We start from the raw sequence: 20,395 nt of genomic DNA on the forward strand, positions 1-20,395 counted from the left end.
ATGTTGAATATCTATGATTTCATCACTATTTTCAGTAATCCTCTGCTTAGACTAATATTTTCAGTATTTCCGTCTTTCCTGCCGAAAAGGAGATCCGTAATTAAACAACAAAAACATAAATTAACAAAGTCATAAATAAACTGATAATATATAAGTAAATTATTTTAATAATAAGAATTAACTTGAAGATAATGTGCTTGTATCATGGCTTGATTCTAATCTTGAGGTTGCAATTGCACAACATCCTCAGGGAAATAGTTTCACAGTCCAACGCAGTGAGGAATAAAGGACCTCTGGAACCGAGAAGTTCGACAGCGAGGTACATTGACTGCATATTGGTGCTGCTGGTCACTCTTGGAACAGGAATAGAGGATCACAGATCAGTTGTGAATATGAAAGATCTCAGCTATAACGTCAGGCAACAAAAACCTACTACCAAGAACAACTCTATCAAGAATAGACAAATCTCTGGCAGTAACAGACATCCACTCCGGATAGTAATATGTGAATCAAAACACTTTTGAAGATCAAAGAACTGACCGTACTTCTTCCCACTAATGACCTACTACAGCGTCCTTAGCCTTTTCCTGCAATATTCCTAACTTCAGTACAGAAATACTGACCAACTTAATGGATTAAGCAAACACGCCTAAGAATGAATATTTCACCAAACCAATAAAAACTCTTTTAGCCTCATAACATACAAGTTTTCTGTCATATAAAAACAGTCCTGATTACTCTTAACGAAATCCCTCAGAATTACCTATTTATATATTATTAACGCCCACCAAAGTTGTTTCTCTGCCTTTATTATGGAGATTTGGTATTCCGTCTTCAATGTTGGTTACGTAGAGTTTTCCGCCAATGCCAGTTTTCTTTTCTCTGCTTATTTACATCGAACACTATTTTTCCTACTTCCTATTCCTTGCTTAAAGCTACCCTGTTCTTCCTCTATAATATTTCCGTTTTTTTTTTGCCCTGCTCTAGTGCGCACGTACGACACGGTTACTAAAATTTAGGGAAACAATTCGACGAAAACGAAGTTACTGTCTTTTTCAAAAGCACAATTTAGTACAAACAGGGTTCCTATGTCTAAGTCTTATCGCTTGGCGATAGACTTTTTGTCAAGCAATTTTTGATATATTATTAACTGAATAGATAAAAATGGTACTTAGCTCCAGATTATATTGCGAAGGATTGTTGACATGGGATGACGTCTCAGTTTCCTGTCTAAGTCTCGCGTCGGAAGTCGTGATGACGTCACGGTCTTCTCTCGGTGCACGATGCGTGGGGAAGTCCAAGATTGATGACGTCACAGCCTCCGTCCTTGCACTACTGCGTCTAGCTGTACACTCTGCGTCCTTGCTCGTGATCGGGTGATGTTCCCTGTGTTTGTTTTCTTCTTTCCGTTGATGTTCGATGCTGCTCTCGTCCGGTGTAGATTCTCGAAGATAAGTGACAACAGTTGCTCAAACGTCGGTGTTAAATGCTTGTATTCCTCTCGATGAAGGACATAGTTGCGTATCATCAAACTGTTGCGTTGATTGAAGATCCCGTTTCCTTCTGTTTAGTTTGATGTTTGAAGGTGGAAGTTAGTTCTTGTAGACCTTCGGTCGGCTGATATGGGTCTTGTTAATTATATTCTTCGTTATACGCTGCCACCACATCTAAGTCTTATCGCTTGGCGATAGACTTTTTGTGTTCTCCTTACGACTGTCATTCGTAAGTATTTTTGGTTCCTCTCATCTCCCTTGGATATCTTAGTAGAGAGGTTCTTTCTTGACTAAAGGAGATGATTCAAACATGCAAGTTGAACAAGATAACAACTTTATTCTGTAACTCCATACTAGGAGATGCAGCTCGGTCGGAAGACCGATATGTTTGATGGTTGGCGTGGAACTGCCATTCTAAAGCATCGCGTCGATAGCGGAACATTAGCTATCTCAGCAATTCTATATAAAAAAACATACGTAGTCCGCCGGCTCGGAAGTTACAAGTTTCCGGCGTAGGTTAACAGGTCAACCGCTTCCCATGGAAGTTGTTGTGCAAAGTTATCATAAACATAAAAATGTTGACAAAGCTTTGAGCTAGATCAGGCTACTGCAGACAGCGCCATAGCGTAATCTAGGTCTGCTTTGGGTCACATAGAACCCTCCTAATGCCATGACCCCAGGTCATTGTTTATATTTACAGATGGGTGTAAATCTAATATATGTAATTATTACATATGTACTCAAACTAAAAATGACTTATTTCATGATACAAAATGTCAAGAAATTTGTTTCTGATAAGCAAACCAAAATGGCTTCTCAAAGAAAATTATTTTGAAAAATAGATGTTTCCATCTGGTCAAAATGGCCTTTTGGAAACTCCAATGTTTTAATGACACGAATTAGATTTCCAACAATTTACGTAACACATTTAACGACAAATGAATTTCTTTCAATTAGATATAATCAATGGAAAAAACTTGCCCCACACAAAAATAAAAGCATAATTGAGGTGGTAATAATATTTTACATTAATTCCATTAATGTCATCACAGACTATGAAAAGCAACAGCTTTTATATGCGTCGCACGCGTTAAATAATCATCTGTTCCACACATTAGGTTCCAATAAATATGCAGATTAGACTCGTCAGAGAGTATTAATATTTATTGCTGGTACATAACATGAAATACAATCATGTTTTACTATCACGAAAGGGATGCGTATGCTCTCATTCAAAAGTGCTACTCAGCCTATAATGGCTGGTGGAATGGTTTATACCTTATTCCTGCAATTTGTGACGAGTTAACATTCGTATATAATGCTAGCTATGTTAAATCAAACCAACATCATAAAACAAAATTAATTGCACGACCTCTCTGCAGCTTTATGGAAGAGAGTTACAGTCTGGACATTAAATATAATTCTCGAGATATTGATAACTACGCATATTCTTCGTTCAATCATCTACACCATACAAATGTAAACAGTACCTTGTAATGCGAATAAAGTCGGCATCTTTATATCATTAAATTCTTTTTTGCAACTATCGGATGATTATACAGAATGACAGTTCTTCAGTCGACCAAAATTAACAAACCAGAGGAACAAATCAGAAGGACATAGATGTAAATTAATTCTTCACAGTCATGAGATTTTCGAAATTTATCAAGAAATATGAGCCCTAAAACGTCGAGAGAAAATGACAGCAGGCAACATTCACGGATATCACAAACACTAACGGGAAAAGCGTTCGTACAAGTCTTGGCCAGAAAAACGCCACAACTCTCTCTCTCTCTCTCTCTCTCTCTCTCTCTCTCTCTCTACGCTATTGAGTCTTCCCTTTCTTATACAAGAGCTAAATCCCCAAACCGCTTACCCAGCATCCCCGAATCCTGCCTCGATTTTCTAGGAAGTCGACTGTGCAAAAAGCTGTGGAGGAAATAGCCCTCCTTATGTACCATAAATCACAGACACTCCGGTGACACTGAACTACCCACAAAGGAGGGACGTGCGGATCAAGAGAAATTGGAATGTTAGGCGTTTTGATTTTATGTTCTCTGCAGTAATAGACTTGCTGTATTTCATTTATTCTAAGCGATGGCTTTTTTATGACTGAATTATTCACACTAAAATAGCCTCAACAAAAAGTTGTTAAAGATTTAGTTGTATAATTCAATCTTCATTTTAAGGAGGTCTAAAATTTTCTGCTTCATTAATATACGTCTCTTTCGCCCTTTCGTTTTCGCAGCCTTACGCACCATTAAATAGATTGAGTAGGTAAAAAAATCGTGTTAATGCAGTACACATACACTATAATTACACATAAACACATGGGAGCAATCAATTTATTTTATAAGAGCGTAACCATTTCAACTAATCTTGTGTGTCATTGTAGTTTAACAATGAAAAGAAAAAGCTCTACATTAAGGTATGGGATATTTTCCCTTTGTCATAAGAAAACCGGAATAAATGGAAAAAAAAATAATGACGTTATCGAGACAAGCAGAGCATCTTAAATCTGTTTTGACCTTCATAAAGAAGAAAAGCTAATGGCTATATAATGCTCTAAATGAACTGTCAAGACGACCCACTTCCTTTTCACTGCAGTCAAAGGGCCCCAGTCAACAGTATTAGGTGTTCCAGTCATGTCAAGGTCCGCTCGCCACCAGATGTGACTTTCTTAAAGTCATTGTTATGTGATTTGGTCTCGGCTGAGAAACGTCAGTTTGCGCCAGATTGGAAAAGGGAATAGGAACATGGTCCGTCCAATCCTACTTAGCTCCATGGCTCCTTAGGATGATAGCTGGTAATCGGTGGGGAAAAATAATGTGAGAGTAATGAACATCGCAAATTTATTTATAAAAAACTAGAACTAGTCGGCCAGCCTTATTTAAATGTTCAGAGTAGATGTTATGGTCTTACTCCGTTTATCGTATTTTTGGTTAAGGAGAGAACTCAGAGGAGAGTGTATACGAGTAGCAACATCACTCAGTTATATAAAAACTTAACAAAGACACATTGTTACAGTTCACATAAACTGACTTTCAAATTGAATAAATGATGGATAGGATTTATTCAAAAAGCAGGATTCCTAAAAATAGATTAACAACGTGAGATATATAGGAAATATCTGCATGATCGACTCAGGAGGCGGTCAGGAGTATACGAGCCCTCTGTGGCGTCGGTGTGTGGCGGGGATGTGGATTCCAATAGGTTTCTATTGTTTATAAGCTATGTCGAGCACACGCACGATTGTGGCAAGCGACTGCGGCGAGCTGTCGCTGACCCCCGCCACAGCTTAAAAACAATTGAAACCTATAGGAAACCACATCCCCGCCACACACCGACGCCACTCTCTGGCGCCACAGAGGGGCTCGTATACTCCTGGCCTAAGTTAACCTGACTGATGATATACAAATGGCCGCACATTTTCGAGAAAAAACATGGACAGTCCCTTCTATCAGGGTCAGTTAGAAGAAAATCACCTTCAGTGCACATTTCGAGACATAAACAACTAATAATAATGACCTAATAATAATTAGTTCATTCTTGAGGAGCACAACGCAACATGATTCCGTATCTAATCATCCACAGACTCAACTAAAACACAGAACTCTCGCTTTTATGCAGGAAACATGACTAATATGCATTCTAAATTTAACTAGGATTAACAATGACGCCCAGTACCCATTAACTTTCACAAAAGACTAAAACTTAATTACTTCGAATTTTCAGTTACATAATTTGGAAACCAAAGAGCCCTAACATACCGCATACCCCCAGCAAAGCCGAAGAAATTTATTGATATAAAAAACTCTCCTTCTCCAGCCCATCATAGAGCAAAGCAACAATATTATACCGTAGAAATCAGCAGGGAATGCAAACAGATCATGCTAGTGACATAGAGTGACCTCTTGGGATAATGATTACATGGTTAGAAATTTAGGACAGGAAATTTGGTGCAATTATTTTTTACGTACAGCAATAATTTTCATCACTTTCCTGTTTATTACTTAACCCAGTTGTCGAAAATGGCATTAAAAAAAAGTAAGACATTTCATTTATTTTGCGACATCCAATTATGAAAAATGTATAGCCTCTAATCCTCAACCTTTCAACTCTGACATTCTCGAACACTTTGAGATCAAGAGCATAATCCCACTAAAAGAGCGTCATCTATAGTCCTTCCTTGCAAACCATTGAGTGGTAATGTCGTTTGAACTCTGTTTCCATAAACTGCGTGTAGCACAATTATTCTACATACGAAATAAACTGCCTTTATCTTTTTATGAAAATAAATGTTGTTTCCAAAGCTATAACATATGCAGTCTTGGAAGGCCTCCGAATTACTTGACGAACACTTCAAGTTTATATAAATGATATATCCAAATTCAGTTTCCCTTTCAAAAAACAGGATCCAAAAGAAGAAAGGTTTCTGTGTAGATCTTGTTTTTGAATTTGAACCATGAAAAGACTTGCACAGAAAACAGGTAATTCGTAAGTGATGATATTAATATAATAAACACAAATTCACTAAACGATGAAGCACCCGGACATTCACTAACATACATCCAGTTGCAAACATTGTTTTGAATGTGAGAATGTCGTGGCAGAAACACATCATACAGAATTTCAGCGCATTGAAGGAAGGATGTGTTCTTCAGTTTAACAACTTTCATTATAAGAACTTTGAAAACTATATTAAAATACAAGATAAACGATTATGGAAGAAATTCGTTGTGTTAGGGACAATACATACCCATAATGTGGAAGACATTTATGAACGGATATACGATGAGTTAATTCCACAAGAATTATGAGTAACTTGTTACGAATTAAATGGAGCGTGTAGGACTGCTGTGGTGCTCGCGTCTCTAATGGGATTATAGATTTACTGTATTGCTATAGAATCAACAAAAAAATAATAAGCATTCGAAGATTTCTTTGCTCCAATTGATCTGAATAGTCTCTGGCTTATAGGACCTTTTCAATATGTTAAGCTTGAAACAGCTGACAGCCGTATTCAATACCGAATAACACATTTCAGAGGAATTACAGTGTTTATGAACAGTTTAAAGAGTTTTTATGAACAGTGGCTGAACTCTATGATTCTGTTATATGAGGGAATCTTTTCAGACTAAAACAACTCTTTTTTTTTTGCTTTTCTAACAATAAAAATAAAAAACAGTCGATTTCGTATGGGGGGAAATTATTACTCTGTAGTTTTAAAAACTGTGGAGCTTTATTGTACATCTTATTGGCGATTTCAAAAAATTTTGATTCATTTTTTATCATAATAAAGTAAATCGGAAAGAGAGGAAGGTGTAAGAAAAATAAAAACAGGAAAACCAACTCTTCTGACAGTAGCTCGGAAACTCAAGAGATAATAAACAATGGCAATATTGAGCAAAATAATAATAATACTAATAATAATAATAATAAAAATTCGCTAATGTAATCATCCTGTTTCCTTTGTGCATGAAGATCCAAGAAGCAACACAATGTTTCTACCTGTCTGAAGAGGGCACCCCAACAGAAAAAGTCCCTCAGCATCGAAAATTTATCGCTTCAGGTCGATTACATCATTGTTGTTTATACTATCAATCAGTTGACAACAACTAACCTTTCTTATTTCACATTTATAATGAAAGCTAACGCACCATGACTACTTCTTCGTTAATACCATACATAAAATGAGACTAAATTCACCGTAACTCAATATTTCCTTTCTTCTCCTCATCCTTTGTCCTGGAAAGTCTTTGAACTTTACGTGAAGTATTGAGTATTTGTTTCTAATTAGGGACAATATGTTGCGGGAAGAGCGGTTTTGTTCCTTATAATATAACGGTGAATCATCTTTGAGGAGAACAGTAAGATCACGTTTCAGATGAATTATTCCCTCGGTATTTTTTCATTCCACAAAGGTATCAAATTAATCCTACCAATATCAGAATTTTGATCACAGTGGAAGGAACATCAATAGCTTTTCGCTTACTCGGGTAGTAAGCCTACAAACTACTTTGTTATTGTTGTTGATGTTCTTGTTGGGGTGGTAGCAAAGATCTATAGAGGGAAAAGACTAAAAAAAAGGCCTGAAAAAGGTGTTTCGCGTTGAGTTAAAGACACAAGAATTTTAGGATAGGATATTTATGACATATTTAATATAATGAAAATGGCAATTATTTCTAATAGAATATAGCGTATTTATTTTAATTTTCGTTGGTGAAACAGCGCGCTATATGACCGTAGATTTTAGTACACACCTAGAGTAAGCTGGAGGTCGGATCACGCCTTGTTTGTTTTTATTGAGCAATTTAAGAATAAAAAAGATATACATTACATATACGTACGACAATATATATGCGTATATGCATATATATTGTCTTCATCACGAATTTTCTAAAACTTCCTTTTCATAACACATCCTTTTCGCTTCAGTCTCAGTTTAAGTCTATACAAATTGAACTCGAATCATATTACAGTTGCCTATAAAGGTAAAATTATCGACGGGATTCAGGAACCTAGAAAGTAGTATACTTACTCATTTAATTGATTTTAATTGGCAATAGAGGTTCAATAAAAATAGGAAACTAAACAAAAATTAAAAAGAAAATACTAAAAGCGGGATGAAAGGTAAGAGAATGGGACCTTGAGTTGGGGGCTGGGCTACTGATGGAACGAACTATTTCTCATCAGTTCAGAGAAGGAAAATCTAAATATTCCCTAATATAAAAGTTTAAATATCGCAGACAAGAGAAACAAGGATCTGATTGGGAGCTTTGGTAATCAAAATTAGAATAACGATTTCGTCAAGAAAATAATAAAGGGTACGATGACATTTCCATCCTACTCATCATTATGAAGACAGTTTATACTCTTTATCATTTAGTCTCTCTTAGATCCATTTATATGATGGAATATTAAGCGTATTCCTTTTTGGGAAAAGGGTTTGGAAAGGTAATGCCACAAATTAATAATAATTACTAGAGCAACAGTGAACGTTCTTTTTTATCATTAAGACTCCTTCCAAACCACTAAACAAAAAACAAATGGGGCCAACGAACAACCATTATTCTAGGTACTATGTACAAATAACAACTATCTTTCTAAGTATATAACAATAAACAACTATCACTCTAAGTATGTACCAACAAAAACAAACTATCTTTCTATGTATTGTACCAACAAAAAACTATTTTCTAAGTAAGTAGTAACATTCAGCCATCATACTAAGCAAGCACCACCTCTAACGAAAGCAAATCATTTAATATTCCTTGCATGAGAAATGTAATTGGGACGAAGACACAGATGTTTAGTTGTGCAGTTGGCTATTGTGGGGTATCGCATAATTGAATTAAATAATTCCGAGAGAGATTAATTCAAATCCACTTTAGACATAATCAGAAAAACGATGCAGATGAAACAACTATAATAAATTACCAGGAAAAAAATAATAAGACAATAAAGATTTCAACTAAATAATATCTTAAACTACTTTAAACAACTACACATTTGACAAGAACAGTACAATCAATAACTATTAAATTTGAAAAGAAACCTCCGGAAAAAAAATCTGGCTTGATATTGGTGTAATGCCCCTTTATTCCTTCGTAACATAATGCAAAAGTTCTCTTCCTTTTAGTTTCCTTCTAATCTCTCTCTCTCTCTCTCTCTCTCTCTCTCTCTCTCTCTCTCTCTCGGGTGGTTTCTTGAATAATCATCAGCTCAAAAGAATTCTAAGCATTCATTTTTATTCTTCTCCTTTGACTTGCCTATCTTCTCCACCCTAATATAGTCTTCACAGGACCCTTGACAGATCTTGGGGGATTATTTTGCACAAGGATCTTAAGACCTTCGCCTACTGGGTCGCAACCAGAAACCAGGGACCAGGGTATTCAAGTCGACCAGTGTTTTGATCTCTTAAAAGGCTTTTAGGAGTCGGAGGAACAAACCAATGGAAGTTTTACAGATGGATATTGCTTTCGCTATGTTTAGCCAGGAGGACTGAATTAACTAAGGCGGCATATTAAGCGGTTGCTTTTACATCGTTGATGTTTTACTTGCAACGGAATATATTTTTTCAGTATTTTTGTAAATAAAATGTATGAGAAGCGGACTAAAGTGAATAATGAGATCTTATTTATGTTTACCCCAATGAAAATGTGTTCATAAATCTTTCGTAAAAATATTATTCATAAATTGTGAGTGAGGATATAATACACACGCATGTACACGCGCGCGTGCACACACACACACACACACACACACACACACACACACACATATATATATATATATATTTATATATATATATATATATATATATATATATATATATATATATATATATATATATACCAAGATTTCTTATATTTCAAAGATTAACATAAAAATACCCGTGAACATGAGGTCTGTGTGTGCCTGCGATTTGTATTTACCTACACTGGGGTGCCATGTCACCAGTGAGACAAAAACAATTCCGCAAACCATGAAAAACACTGGAATGAAACTCAAAAATGCTAACAAAGGGAAATATTGAAGAAACAGAATAAAGCAGACTTCAAAGGATTAGCTTCGAAAACAACCATGAAGGAAATGGAGAGCGGAAAAATACACCCATGAAATTCATCGTTTAACAGTTTCTGTTTTTTTGAGTAAAATTCAACTATCAGTAAAACAGCCAATTTACGAACCACTTTTCCAGTTTTCCATTCCGATGAACAATGGTGGGATCTGCTGGTTGGTAACGTGCTGTAACAATAAGTTAGTTTGCTATCTGGGCCATCAATTTTGCGAAGAGTACGCATGATAACTATATTCAATACATTACTCAACACAAAAATAACATATGCATTGATATCTTGAAGTATTAAATCAGTTCAGTGTTAAATACCAACTTTTTAAATACAAATTAAAATTGAGATTAGGAAGATGATAAGATACCTAGCAGAATTCATCATACAAACAATTTACGAATAAAACATTAACCCAATCATGGAAAAGTTTAAAATTTCTTGTCTGCGCGAAACGTTTATGGCGAATAGTGATATGGTAGAAATTTTCGCAAATGTATAAACATAATTAAACCATGAACAATTACTATTATTAAAAATTTAATGCATTCAACGTTTTGACTTAGAATGGCGTAAGGTTGTACTTCCATATTTAGATAAAACAGTGATGAAGGGAAGCTGGTGATGTTTCGATTTGTCCTTCATGCCATCCTTTTTGGGGGAACAGTAGTACTTGACAGTGACATAACTGCATTCCTATGAGCACCCCGTGATTTGGGAGACGGCCTAGTCGAACGTGCACTTAGACGGTAAGTGAAAGCAAAGGAAAGATTTGATGGATGTAATTTCAGAGGCCATAATCATCGTGAGTCTATTTATATATATATATATATATATATATATATATATATATATATATATATATATATATATATATATATAAAGGTTTTTAGCCACGAAGGAAAAATTGAAAAAGCGAGATAGCTAAGTACTTGGGTATCTCGCTTTTTCATTTTTTCCTTCGTGGCAAAAAACCTTTATTTATACATAGCATCACGTTTTATATACTTCGTGATCAAGTTATTTTATATATATATATATATATATATATATATATATATATATATATATATATATATATATATATGTATATTACAAACTTTCTAGAGGTCTTAGAAAAATAAATAAAATAAAATGTCAGAGTAACAGTATTACTGCAAGTCATACGTTTTCACATTATCTAGGTTCCATCGGCTCTATGAGAAACAATAAGTATTAAATGTATTGCCAGTTTTTTACGCTCTTAATGAAAAAATATGGTACAAACAAAGATAGTTCTTGTGTCGTCATGCAGTAGGAAGGGGCAGTGGAAAGAGAAATCTAAGGATAGACAACTTTTTAACAAAGAAGAATCAAGGGAATTCGATTTCCATGCTTTGTTTGGGATTGAAACAACGACAAAATTTTAATTTGTCGAAATTCCTTCCTTTTCCTGAACACCTCTCTCTCTTCTCTCACTCTCTCTCTCTCCTCTCTCTCTCTCTCTCTCATCTCTCTCTCTCTCTCTCCCAAATGCATCCCCATACGTGTGTTACTATAAAATGCATTTGCATGACAGAATTTACAAAAAAACGATTTTTCGTAACAGCAATTCCAAAAGCATATCCTATTAATTCAACACCGACATTTTTACAAGTGAGATCCAAACGAGTCTTCTCTGAATCCATTTGCTATCTAATATTGAAAAGTAAAATTTCCTACTTTAATTTTCCATAACAGTTTTCCCTTACTTCAAGAACCAGCGATCCGATTTGTTTTTTTTATTATCATTCATTTTTCTTTTCGTATATGTGATATATATAAATATATATTTCTGTACATAAATATACATACATGCAAACACACACACACACGTATATATATATATATATATATATATATATATATATATATATATATATATAATATATATATATATATATATATATATATTATATATATTAATTATATATATATAATATATATATATATATATATTCTATATATATATATATATATATATATATATATATATATATATATATATTATATATATATAAATTATATTATAGATAAATATCTTATATATATATCCTATATATATATATATATATATAGAGATAATATAAATATCATTATATATATATATATATATATATTCTGTGAAAAGCTCAAATGACTACCAAACTTTGAAAAATTCTGAAGATTATATATATATATATATATATATATATATATATATATATATATATATATATATATATATATATATGTATATATATATATATATATATATATATATATATATATATATATATATATATATCTATATATATATATATCCTGTGAAAAGCTCAGTTACTACCAAACTTTGAAAAAATTCTGAAGATTATGCACTACTAATGTCTACTTCCACTTCAACGCCCTAAATAACATATTCATGACGCAGAAACTCCTACCATTCACTTCAGTATCATGACGTATTAGTATTCCCTTTATTCTTCAGCGGCGTGTACTGGTTCTTCCTAGTCAAAACTTTAGTATACATCAGTTTAACCAGACACTGAACTAATTAACAGCTCTCCTAGGGTTGGCCCGAAACATTAGATATTTTTACGAGGCTAAGAACTAATTGGTTACCTAGCAACGGGAACTACAGCTTATTGTGGGATCTGAACCACATTATATCGAGAAATTAGTTTCTAATCACCTGAAATAAATTCCCCTGATTCTACGTTGGCAGAGCGGGGAATCGACCTCGGGACTACCGAAACGGTAGGAGAGCACGAAAACCACTTCTCCAACGAGGAACTTGGTTTCACTAGTCCCTCAGTATTAAAGGAAGAGCAGTGGAAATTTGCCCAAAAGTTAATAATACAATAAAGAACCAGACGAAAAACAGGAATATGGTTACAAATAGAGCAAGGCAAATATTGCATTCCGGCGGTACGTACGTCCTGTTCGCTTTAAGAGGCAGGGAGAATAATTTCAGTTAATAAATGAAACTGCTACGGCAGTCGGCGATATAGACAATAACTGTCACAAAGTTGGAATAGTTGCAATGGCATCCTATATCCTTACTAAGCTTCACTTCATGAAAAGCCATGGTGGCATCGTAAAGTATACTATTTACGATATAACAGAGGCAAAAAAAAAAAAAAAAAAAAAAAAAAAAAAAGATTTTGCACTTGAGACCCAGGCCATAATTAGAGTATGTTCTTGCAAAAAAAAAGTAGCTTATGCAGATAAATAACACAAATACTACTCTTCATCAAACGTTGTCTATTGAGACTTATTTCCTTTTCAGCAGTAAATGACTTGGATGTTATGCCTTTCTGTTTTCTGTACAAGAAAACTATTGTGTCAGCTTTGACTGTCCGACCGCATTTTTTTCTGTCCGCCCTCAGATCTTATAAACTACCTGAGGCTAGAGGGCTAAAATATGATATGATGATCATCGACCTACAACCATCATGCATTCTAAATTGCAGCCTTCTTGCCAAGTAGTTTTATTTTATTTTTATTTAAGGTTGAATTTACCTATAATTGTGCTTCTGGTCACAATATAGGATAGGCCACCAACCGAGCCGTGGGTATAGTTTATTGGCCGCGATTCATACAACATTATACGAGACCACAGAAAGATAGATCTATTATCGGTGGGCTTCATTATTCGATGTAGCGGCTGTACGGAAAATTCCATTGCGCAGAAGAAACTTCGGGAGCATATTTTTACTCGTTTTATTTTCATATTAATTGTCCAAGGTTTTCACGTTTTCCACCATGAAGGCTACTATTAATGGCGATTATTTGTTAGATTTACAACATGCTTCCTGAAAATTGTCTTCCCATGCTCCGCTATTATGATCGGTCAGGTATAGTTTTTTTATGGAACTCCCAAATTCCGAATTATTGTTTCTGTCTTAGTTACCCAAGTATAACTGAGTTGGCGAAGATATCCATGAGCCAGACTTATTTGCTCTCTCTCTCTCTCTCTCTCTCTCTCTCTCTCTCTCGATGATAGAAAAGAAATGTAAATTGGGTAACGATGACGTACAAGATGACCGCGTTTTTGGTTTCGACGGTTTTGCTGAGCCACGTCCTAAATGGAACGAGCAGTTGGCTCTGACGTTCTTCCTAATTACTGCAGCTTGGAATGGTAAAAATATGAGACTCTCATTGTGGCAACTTTTGAATTATTGTAATATTCTAAGCATGCAAGCAAACCATCACTAAAATTCTCATGGAAGGTTGGTTGGATATAATGATGGGTTATGGAAATGTTCATTCGAACAACAGATCTACTTGATATATAGAAGCTGAAGAAGACAGTTCTTTTTTCGTCTCGATATGACGCTTCAGTCTAGGTTACAAGAAACTAGCAGGAATAAGACCCTCCATCGACGGAAAAACATAATTACCAGTAACTCCCCGACCTTCCAGACATGGACGAAATGGCGTGAAAACATCCAAGTCATTTGTTGTTTGTGTGAGCAAACAGATCCTATTGCTCTGAACAGTTCTGTCCCTAATATTTCAGTTGATGATGTGGCTCAAATCCAGAGCTTCTCAAAATGCCCACTGTTTCCCTTTGAGACGTTACCATTCTGCATAAGCCTGGCTTAGTTCAAATCCAGCGGCCAAAATACCTGGAAAAAATTCTTACTCGCAAACAAACAAAATTTATCCAGCCATACCGATGATATATCTTCCCATCGTGCATCTTGGATAGTACAGAGGATAGAAGTTTTCATTTAGTTCACCAGTAGAGAAAAACATACCTCTCAGGTCTAATACGATGTTATATGAACCAATATAATACGACCAATAAAAGACACTTTTCTTAGGCTAGAATTAAATTTGTTAAGGTATACAGAAGGACGCAACATGCCAAGCAAATGTTTTTAAGATGTACAATAGTTGTCCGCTGCGGCGAAGTAATGTTATTTGTTTTTCTTTCGAAAGAGTACCATTTTCTGATAATCAGTAAATGGACTATTCATGATAAACGTATGTAAAACAAACTTAGGAAGACGCCACGAGCTCCGACCAATGGCTTCCACATTTTTGGCCTGTTTCTTTGAGTGATAGAACATTCTGTCACATCGTCACATCGTCTCCATACTTTCGTACTTGAACAATTTGCTTCATGTTTGTAGTTAATTTGGCATCAATTTATTTTACACTGACTTTGGACAGGTCTTTTCATTTTCATCTGTGCATTCATTTTGCAACAGTTGACTGATATGGGTAAGCTACTGGTCTTATTTTTCCTTCAAGAGCAAATCAAATCTCAGAATTGGAAGATGAATAAGAAAGACAAGAAGCCCTTCAAAGACCTTCCTTTTGAAATTGAATAAGAGCCTTCAGAAGCTTTGTTTTTTAAGTCTGGTTTCTTGTACCATCTAAGCAAAACAATTGTGGTATCGGTAGCGATCGTCACTTTACTCAATTTAAACATGAACTTCCAGTAAAGACTTGACATAGTCGTGAGGATTATTCAATAGATAAATGTTAACACACACTTTGTCTGATATGCATTTTATAATTCAGTCCTGAAATGATATAGATAAACTGAAATGATAAGTCAGGCGTATCTGGGTAATCAATACACGATATTTTTATTACCAGATCAGGGTTAACTCTATTGGCAAACGTAATCCCATCACAAGCCCTAGCCAGTTATATTAATTTTTATCCTTTCCATTTGAAAAGAGATTACGAGATTAAAAATAAGTCTAAGCTAATCCAGACAAGCAAATCCCTGTCTCTCTTCGAAGCTTTTAACAGTGATTGAAACCGTCCACGTTATATTAACACTGGGGAATTCATTTTTTTTTTTTTTTTTTTTTTTAACCGGCTGTTAGTTATGTATAGCAAGCTCCTTGCCTTAAAGAAACAGTTTTTCGGTTATGTATATGCATCTCGTGATATGTAAATCCAATAATAGTTGGCAAAGACTTAAGATAATGCATGTTTAAATGTTGGTAATAAATATTAGCACCGTAAGTAGGAAGGGCTTTGCCCAAGTCTGTTACTTGGAGACAAGTTTCTTTGTCTCAGCACGTCAATTATAGAGCAGCTGCCCGAAGTTCACTGATTATCCCGAAGCTTCGGTAGTCCTCGCTACCATCCATAAGGGCTGGATGGCACCAGGCGTAGTACCTACATTATGGAATATTTACACCCGGAAAACGAGTTTACTAAGAAGGAAGCGACTTTCGGGTATAAGTACACCCTGCCTGTACCACTGGTGCCATTCACCTCCTCCTTCCCCCATCCCCCCCTCAAACGGTAGCGAGGACTTCCGTAGCTTCGAGATAGTAAATGAACTTCTGACAGCTGGTTTATAATTTACCTGATTAAACGAAGAATTTTTACGTAATACCCATTAGTTCAACGGCATAGACTGACAGTCTCATCAACGAAGTTTGGCTCAAAGAGGAGTCTTCTTCCATGATATTATTATTATTATTATTCTTATTATTATTATTATTATTATTATTGATTATTATTATTATTATTATTATTATTATTATTTTACAGCGATAACAAAATATCTTCAACATTGCATTTCTATGTTTGACAGTTCTCTCTCCCTTCTGAATTTTTTTCCAAATTACCTTGTCCTCCAACTGTTGCGCTTCACATACCTGCATAGATTTAACGCCTTCATCCTGGTGAGATGAAATAACTTTATAGGACCTCAGAATACTTACTTTCAATAAGACCGTCAAGGTATCAAATGTAAAGGAACTTCTATTTCCCAATACTTTAAATTGAAATGCCTTTCACTTTATTCACCCCAACCCCCCACACAAGAAAAAATAATAAATTTTTTTTCTCGCTTGGTTCATTGGTAGATTATAACGCACTATAGTGTTTCATGTTCCCTCTCTATAAATGTCATTTATTGAATTTGGGTAAGAAGATTATATCACGCTTTATACGCACTTCCATTGAGGAGCTTCGTTTTACGGGGATTAAATGTCATCGTGGAAAGCTCTCTATGAACGTTATCAAGCTGTCTTTGAGGGATTTCGGTAAAAAAAAAAAAAAAAAAAAAAAAAAAAAAAAAAAAAAAAAAAAAAAAAAAAAAAAATAAAAAAAAAAAAAAAAAAAAAAACTGATAGTAACCCTGGGCCCTTTTATATTCATCTTCGGAAACCGCAGTCGGATCAGTCCGTCTTTGTCTCGGGCTTAATTAAACACTCTTTCCTTCGCGCTGTTTTCTTCTTTACTGCACGAATCCTATTCCAAAAGCCATTCATTCTATTTTTCAGACAGCCAGTTTCCCCATTCCTTTCATTTCTCAGTCTGCCTTCCCTGAGCACATATTTATAATGTCAATCATATTTTTGGCGCTTTACTATTTGCACCACTTTGATTTATCGTCATATTTGTTATCCTTTATAATTCTTCTCACATGAGATGTATAATGCAAATATTCATTCAAAAATCTTCAATTTTTTTTCTTTCATTCACATTCAGCATCCACATTTCGCTTCCGTAGAAGGAGAATTGGCTCAACTATCCTTCCATATAGTCCAACCTTTATTAACACGGACAGTCCATATGCCTTGCTAAAATATTGCTCTAATCTTGCTACCGTCCATGCTTCCCTCATTTTGTGACTTACTTCTTCTCCTATTTGATTATACTCTGCACTTTCTCTATGAATAAAGCACTTAATTCGTCCTCATTCATAATTATCAATATTCGTGATCTCCTTTCACTCTAACCACCTTATTATTGCTCCCGTTTACCCTCTCCTCTTTAACCACTTGAAAATAATTTCCGATCAAACAATAGCTTATGGAGAGTCATGTCACAGTTCCCAATCAGCACTGTATCTATGTACTTTGTCAAGTACGCGTGGTTTATTTTACAATATGAAGAAACATGCGCACTCAGGTTAAGTAAAATAACAGCTTTACAGTTCAAGTACTATACGATAATAGAATTGCTGACCGACAGGCGCGAACCATCGACCTCTCAATTCAGGACTGGCAGTGAAGCCTGAGCCAACCTCGCTCAGGCTTCACTGCCAGTCCTGGAATTGAGAGGTCGATGGTTCGCGTCTGTCGGTCAGCAATTCTATTATCGCTTAATAAATTCCCCCTCGGTTAAACATATATGAAAATATATTAATTCCGGGGTAGAGCGAATTAGATATTAAAGACATTTGTAGTTCAATATATATATATATATATATATATATATATATATATTATATATATATATATATATATATATATATATACATATACATATGTATATATATATCAGCATGAAGGTGGACTATTAGAAACGTTTGCAATTCATTATAATTCTTTATTTCCTACGTTTCGTAATATCATTATTACATCTTCAGGGAATCTGTTAAACAATAAATAAAATTAATTTAAAATTACTTAAAAATTACTTTAAAAATACTCTAAAATTCAACATTTGTAAATTACAACACAATTAAAAACATACAGAAACGAAAAAAAAAAATAAATAAAAATAAAAAGACCAAAGACCGCTAACCACCTTGTGCCGAGAAGGCAAGACAGAATGACAGAACAAATAAAAGTTAGCTCAGGTACAGTTGTGTGAGGAGGTCTGGGTATTTACTGGGGAACCAGTTGTTTAATAAATAATGACTCCAGGATAGGCAGTTCATATGCATTGTTCGCTTGGCCTATGACTTGGGAATGACTTCTTTCTATATATATTTTACAATTTTTCGAATGGTTTCTTATATTAGAGTGTTCGGGATTGGAGAGCCTACAGCCAGTACGGAAACTTAACCCTCCCCGATGAGAGTCGATTCTGACCCGCAGTAACCTCCTCGTGGATCCGACATATGTCCCAGAGTTACACTTAGGGCAAGTATACTTATAGACCACGTTGGAGGTCAAGAGAGGGTCCAATCGATCTTTATATCTGAAAAAGGAACCGATTGTTAGCGGGTTTATTGGAATTAATTTTAGATTAATGGCACCATAATGTTTATGAATAATTTGTGCAAACTTTTCCGAAGGAGTCATCATGTAAGAACGGGAATTTGCATAAAAGCTAATTTTGGTACTGTACATGGTTTGGCGACATTAGCGATTGTTTGTTAAGCAAACAAACGGAGCTTTTTATAAAACAAAGTCTGTGGGAAGCAATTATCCCTAAAATATCCAGAAAGGAAATTAATTTCTTGGTGGAAGGATTGCCAGTTCGATGTAATAAAAAATGCCCTGTGGAGGAGAGTAAAAATAGAGTTTAGTTTAAAATCATAAAAACAAGAACTATAGTAATTGGATCCTAGACCAGTAAGTTTTCTTTCTAAAAACAGATGTACTAAAAGAGCCATTATCCCTAGTGACAAGAACGTCTAAGAAAGGTAATTGATCGTTCACTCTTTTTCCACGGTAAAATTTAATGTTACTATGTTTAGTATTAACATATGCTAAAAAGGAGTCAATATCACAGTCCTTTTTAAATAAGGCGAAGGTGTCATCAATATACCTACCATAAAAGAGTGGGTGGAACCTGAGTGGGCAGTCATCTAACATGCGTTCTTCCAGCGAGCACATGAAGATGTTGGCAAAAGTGGACCCAAGGGAGAGCCCATGGCTACACCGTCTGTTTGCTTATAAAGTTTGCCGTCAAAACAAAGGCAGTGTCCCGCACTGCTAGTTCTAAAAAGGTTTTAAAAACGAACGATTGAAATTATTATTAAAAACAGAATCTGGCTCAGGAAAAAGTTTGTTTAAGATAATACTATAGTTTCTTCCACAGGGACATTAGTAATAGAGATTCAACATCTAAACTGGCCATTTTCAAATCAGCGTCCTGTAATAAAACTTTATCCTTAAAAGAGTAAGAGTTACTGAAAGTAAAATCATTTTTGGTCAGCGTTCTAAAGTACCAAATATTTAGCTAGCTTATAATTAGGTGTATTATATGATGCCAAAATTGGTCTCATTGGTGTATTAGGCTTGTGTATTTTTGGGAGACCATATAAAACTCCAAAGGATGATCCAGTGACAAACAAGTCCTGGTATGTGTTATCATCTATGATTTTCTCTTTCTTTAGAAGACGTAAAAATCTGTTTATTTTTGTCTTCAGTTACTGTGATATTGTAAAAATCAAAAAAAGTCGGGTGCTCCAATTTCAGTGAACTTACCTTGGTCTCTTAAGATAGTCAACATTTTTTCTTTATAGTCGGTTGCATCTAACAAAACAGTTCCCTTCCCTTTGTCGGTCTGGTAATAACTAGATCCTTTCTACTTGCCAGCTGTTTAAGGATGTGATGATCTTCCTTTTTAAAGAATGGGAGTCCAGCGCGTTTTCAACTTTCTAAATGCACC

The sequence above is a fragment of the Macrobrachium nipponense genome, chromosome 17 (assembly GCF_015104395.2).
Source record: "Macrobrachium nipponense isolate FS-2020 chromosome 17, ASM1510439v2, whole genome shotgun sequence".
Lineage (NCBI taxonomy): Eukaryota > Metazoa > Arthropoda > Malacostraca > Decapoda > Palaemonidae > Macrobrachium > Macrobrachium nipponense.